The sequence below is a fragment of the Neomonachus schauinslandi genome, chromosome 1, assembly GCF_002201575.2.
Source record: "Neomonachus schauinslandi chromosome 1, ASM220157v2, whole genome shotgun sequence".
NCBI classification, from domain to species: domain Eukaryota; kingdom Metazoa; phylum Chordata; class Mammalia; order Carnivora; family Phocidae; genus Neomonachus; species Neomonachus schauinslandi.
In genome coordinates, this window is record NC_058403.1 from 36,287,172 (window position 1) to 36,293,757 (window position 6,586).

A 6,586-nucleotide genomic window follows, 5' to 3' on the forward strand; every position below is an offset into this window, starting at 1 on the left:
CTATTTCATAATGACTCAACTACTAGTATTTCTCTTTAATTCTGCCATTTCCTGCACTGACTTCATGCCCTTTTTCTGTCCTTAGTTTTCCATGCTATAAGGTGATTCTGTAAGCAGGACAAATTAGAACAGGTTCATTTGATTGCCTCATTACCTTTTAGCATGAAGCCATAGTTGAATAACTTTTACTGAATCTACTGTAAAGTAAATTGCATTGTAGTGGGATACGAATGCACACTACTGTTCATTGTAGGTAATAAAAACCTGTAGATTGTGCAGAGGGCACTGTTTCCAAACTCCTACCCAAATTAGTAATCTCCTCCACAGCATTAATAGCAGATATTCATCTATCCTCTACCTGAATATTTCTACAAATATAAAATGTTAACTTTCAACATATTAAACTTTATGTTTGGATAGCTCCAACTGTTAGAATGTATTTCATTCCTTTAACCAAAACCTAAATACATAGTTCCTAGCCCTTCCCCTTTGTTCAATTTCTGAGAACATACATTGACTAAATCTCATCTCTCTTCAATATCATACCTTTACAAATAGTTATGATACTCTGCAGGTTTTTTATAAATAGTCTGATAGGATTTTCTGTTTGCCTTGTAAAGTCCTAGTTTATGTCTGTTTTCCTGGAGGAGCATTTGTCCACCTTAGGAATTATCCCATATTTTTCATTTTCTAAAAAAAAAATGAAGTAGTAGTATTAGGAATTAGATAAAATTATCCAGAATTGGTTTAGTAGACCATTAACTATTCCACTCATCAAATGGCATCATCTAGTAGTGTATATGATACATGTGCAGTAAGAGTTATCAATTTAACGTGATTAAATTTGAAAAATGAGCAAAGATAACTCATCATTCTTTTCCTGAGGGCACTTGCTGATAAAAATATAGTGCTAAGTGATGGGATAAGCTAGGAGCAGCCAACTCCTTATATAGCAGTAGGAAAATTATTCAAACATGATGTCCTTGTAAACCAGCCGTACCAGCCAACTCTGCCATGGCCTATGCCACAGCTTGTGAGATACAGGAAGCTGCCAAGCTACCAGTTAGTGCAGTCAGTAGGAAATGTGGAAAATTATACATTAGACATATGTGAAACATATGTGGGAAATAAAGTGAGTAGTACCACCATAGAACAAATACAAGTGCTTTTGTAAAAGCAATTTAGTCAATTCTATGAGTGTGTAAACCTGCAATGGTTTATGTTTGATGTCATTTTTAAATTTGGCTTTCAAGTGTCAGTAGTTAAAAAACTTATGATGAGGGCGCCTGGGTGGCTCAGTTGGTTAAGCGACTGCCTTTGGCTCAGGTCATGATCCTGGAGTCCCGGGATCGAGTCCCACATCGGGCTCCCTGCTCAGCAGGGAGTCTGCTTCTGACCCTCCTCCCTCTCATGCTCTCTGTCTCTCATTCTCTCTCTTGCAAATAAATAAAAAAACAAACAAACAAACAAAAAAAAACTTATGATGAAATCAAATAAAAATTAAGAACTAAACAGAAATGTTTTATGAAACCTGAAAACATGAAAAATGATATTTTAACATATGCAAATGCAGAATATGCATTTCTGTATCACTATGAATTATGACTTATTTCTTAATAAATAATTATTCTTCCAAATTAATTTTGGTCTTTTTGACTCCCAGTGTTTTTTGAAAGTAAAAAAAAAAATCTTAATTACTGCTATAGCATCAATTATATTAGCAACAGAAGCTATTCACAAAACTTAAATTGTGTCAGATTCATACTAATAGATGTTTCAAATAGAAAAACATATATTATTCAAATAATAATTTAATGTTTTATCCAATAAATTAAATAAAAGTAAAGCTTTTGGAAGTTCACTGAGCATGGTTTTAAAGTTGTATAAATTCAGTTAAAAAGTTGTACACTGAATAAAATTCATTGTATATGTAATAACACTATCAGTAATAATATTGACATTAACAAAACAAATTTTGGTGACTCATAGAATTATGGTAAGAACATTTTTTTTTCTAAATTACAAATTCTATGTAGCCAATGTTGTTGAAATTGGTCATGTGAATGAATAATTCATAACTGCATCCAAATGAGCAGTGATATTTTTGCAATTGAAACAGAATCTATAATTGTTAAAATTTGCATATACAAGTCACTGAAATACGTAACTTTTTGTAATGAAGCTGATGTTTAATCATCATCATCATCACCATCATCATCATTTCTTTAGCTTGCCAGTACACTTTCACACTTCACCGCCTGGCATCAATTAAATTTTAGAAAGTTTTGAAATTGCAAAAAGGTATTTCGTAAATCAACTTGAATAGACAATCATTCTATTGAAACTTTTATAAGTGAGTCCTCTACATTTGATCACATTTGTTTCAAAATCAGTTGGAAATCTTCAAAGAATTCAATAAATAAGAAATCAAAAGAAGTCATTTCTTTTTTAGTTTTAGAGAATTATTGAAAATAAAGCTTGTAAACAAGACTATATTATAGAAATACACTGAAATTTATTGCCACAAAAAGTAAGAGAGGAAACAAATTGAATGATTAATGAGAGTTTAAATAAGATACAATTTTAATTCTGAAATCCTGTAACTGTTCTTTGCCATATATTTTGAGAAAAAAACTTTGATATAGGTTCTATTTTTTAACTGTATAAATTTATATTAGTGAGACAGAATTCTATTGAGGTGGCCTAAAACTTGTCACATCCAAATTTGGCAACACTTTAAAAATAAATATTAAAAAAAAGCTTATTCAAAAAATTTTAGGTTGAAAATATACCATTTTTAAAAGGTTCTCTGAATAAAGGTAAAAAGTCTGAAAATACTGAGCTGAATTTTTTGCATTTCCGTATGATTAAAAATTAGGATTGAGAATATTAGCACAATTATCAATTAGCACTATCCTGAGATTTCCAGGTAACTCAGAACTACATACTGTTTTCTCAATTATAAAAATACATAGAGATAATTGACTGAAAGTGATAATAATTTAAAATTTATTACAAATAAGATGCAGCTTTCCAGATTGCAAGCAATTTTATTAATTTTTTTAAATTAGAAAATATTATACAGAAGTTATTTTAAAATCATGAATCTTGGTATTCAATTGTTCTTTTCACTTGCATATTTTGGGACTTTTCTGTGATTTTTTTTTTAATTTATCAACTTTTCTGATAACATTTATGCTGGTTGGTCTTGTCAAATTTATTTGGTATTCACAAATAATTATAATAAATAATTACAATAGTCTCAGAAAGCACTGGGTTGATTTGACTAGATGAAGTCAACTCCAGTGCTCTCCATGGTGTGAACCAACACTGCTGGTGAAAGTATATGTCAAGTCATCTCCCTCTCTTTACTCCTGCTTCAATTTTCTTCCTTTCAGAGATGCTGATCTTAAGAACGGTCTCTTATAAACATCCTTCTTGCTAACCTATCGCCAGGAACCTAACTTTCAACAATAATAATGTCAACAAGGGTTACCGTGAGGATAATAGTAAAACTGTGCCTGGAACATAGTAAGCACCAAATTCCAAATGACTTATCAAAGGGCCTATCTTTAGGATGATAAGAGTTAACAACCAATAACTGTGCTGTGAATGTCTTCTCAAAAGCAGAAGTTCAAGGAGCTCATTCATTTAACACTACCCTGTTGAGAACATATAGTAACTTTGTTTATGCTGTGAAACCCCGAGAGGGGTTGAGGATTACAGCTCTGATTTAAATCTTATATTCTACTAATTCAAGGGAGAAACCCAGATTAATTCATAATCATACTAATTATACTAAATATAGTAAAGAAAGGAAAACTCCAATTACATATTTATTTATTGATGTATAATAAATTACTCCAAATCTTAAGTGTGTTTTTTTTTTTTAAAGATTTTATTTATTTATTTGACAGAGAGAGACACAGCGAGAGAGGGAACACAAGCAGGGGGAGCGGGAGAGGGAGAAGCAGGCTTCCCACTGAGCAGGGAGCCTGATGCGGGGCTCGATCCCAGGACCCTGGGATCATGACCTGAGCCGAAGGCAGACGCTTAACCGACTGAGCCACCCAGGCGCCCCAAGTGTGTTAAAGCAACTATTTTACTTTGTTTATAATTTTATGGATCAGACATTGAGAGGGCTCAGCTAGACAGTTTCTTTGGCATGACTAGGGCTAGATGATCCACTTCTGAGATGGCTTTCTCACTTACATAGTTGGTGTTTCTGTGTGTATTAACCTTTTTCTCTCTATGATAAAGAGGATATTTTACCCTTTGATATGGTTTATCTTTCATAGCCACTTTTATAGCCACTGGTCCATGTCTCCAATTTCTTGATTATGGTTCCAGTGACAATTTTCCATGTCTCTTTGTTCCATGTTCTGAGTTCTTGATTCTGTCCTTCTTTTCCATAAGAAATGGAGACCATAATCATAATGAAATAAGCTTTTCAGCCTCTTTCCTGCATAAAGAAGTTCAAAGACTTATTTGTATTTTATATTATCTCTGCTCCTTTTCATCTAAGCTGATATAATGGGTTTAAGACTTTGTGAGCTTGTAGTGTATCAGATTTTAATCTACTCCATTATATGAAAATCATTTCCACATTTCTTTTCAAGACAAGCTCTGCTCTGCCTTGGCTCAAAAGTCAAGTTGCTATGCAATATTTCCTTAAGATTCTTACAAGTGTTTTTGTCTAGTTAAAAGGGTCAGCATGGCATGTCCTTAAGATTCTTAGAGGCATGCTTTTATGGCAAAGGGGGCCTAAGAATACTCTTGTAAGATTCTAAGAAGTCCTAACAGGGATGGCCTTACATCTTCCAGAGGTATCAACATAGGATCTTGGAACCATTCTTTTATAAAATTGACCCCAAAGCCTACTCTATTTGTACCATATTAAATTTGATTCTTTCTGTGAGACTACTTTTTACCTTGATAATTTTTAGCTAAGAGGTAATGGAGATGAAAATTTTCTAAAACAAGCAAGTCCTGGGTCCTCCTGTATATTTTTTTTAAATTCTCCTCAAAAATGGAATGGTTCCTTCTTTAGTTGATCTCTCATCTCTATTTTATAAACAGGCATCTAGAAGAGACAACTGGAACTTTCTAGATACTACCTGGAAATTTCCCAAGCCAGAACAAAGGTTTATTATTTACCCTTTCTGTTTTCCACTTTACCACAGGTGACAGTGTTGCCAAAATTCCTTCTACTACATTGTAAAGTCCCCTTCTCCAGGCTCCAATAACATTTCCTCACTCACCTTCAAAATAATCATCAGAAGCATCCTCAAAGCACTAACAAATTCTGACTGACAATCTCAAAGCAATGCAACTTGTTTTAGCTTTTGTTATAGAATAAGACTGACTACCAAATTCTATTACAGTTATCAATCTCATTAAAATCAGCCCAACACTTAGTCACTCTATATAACCCTTTTATTTTGCTCATAATTTTGTGGCTCAGGGATTGGGTTTCTGTTGTGGCTGAGGCTGCAGAATCCACTTAAAAGAGGACTTTTTAGGGGACCCTGGATGGCTCAGATGGTTAAGCGTCTGCCTTCGGCTCAGGTCATTTTCCTGGGGTCCTGGGATCCGGGCCTGTGTTGGGCTCCCAGCTCAGCAGGGAGTCTGCTTCTCCCTGTCCCTCTGCCTCTCCCCCTGCTTGTGCTCTTTCTTTCTTTCTCTCTCTCAAATTAATAAATAAAATCTTAAAAAAAAAAAGAGGACTTTTTAGCTCTTATATCTAGTGCCTTGTTTTCTCTTAGCTTTTTTCTCTCTCCACATGGTATCTCTTCTTCCAAATGGCCTGAATGATTCCAACTTTTAATATGCTGGCTATGTTTCCTAGTACAAGTTTTCCAAGAAAAAGCATTCCAAGAGGTCCAGGCAAAAGCTGTGAAACTGCTTATGACCTAGCTACACTGTCATTCTGTGGAATCTATCCAGTCCAGCAGGCTGCCAAGGTCAGTCTACAGATGGTAAAAACAAACAAACAAACAAACAAACAAACAAAACCTCACCCTTTCAATAAAGGAATAATATGCATTTACAGGAAAGAAGGTAATTATAGTCATGTAAGAGAGAAGCTAAAAAATCTTGTTAGCATCAAAAAACCTAAACAAAATTTTGTACTTATAAACAAACAAAAACCTTACTGTTTAATTTGCAATCACTTTATCTGAATAATTTGAATAATCTGAATTAACTCAATCCACTTACATATGTGGTTCAATTAATTTATAATAAAAAGAGATATGGTAACATTTCCCAGTAAATCTTCAGACAATCAAATTCAAAAGATCCTTTAGAAACTGCTTGCCCTAGTAAATTTTAACCCACATTGACCTCTTGAAGTCAGGAGATAACTCCACTAAGAACAGATCCAACCTCTCTAAAACTTGAACTGGTATACAGTTCTATAAAGACTGGCTACCACACTAAAGGTCAATTCACTTAAGAAATCTAGATCTCAGGTGGATTGAGTTAAGAATGAAGTTCAAAAGCAATTTCTCTTACAAATGCAAAGAATTAATGATCACTGATTTCTTCTTTGCCAAGCCTGATCTCCTGGGAAAAGAATGGGACC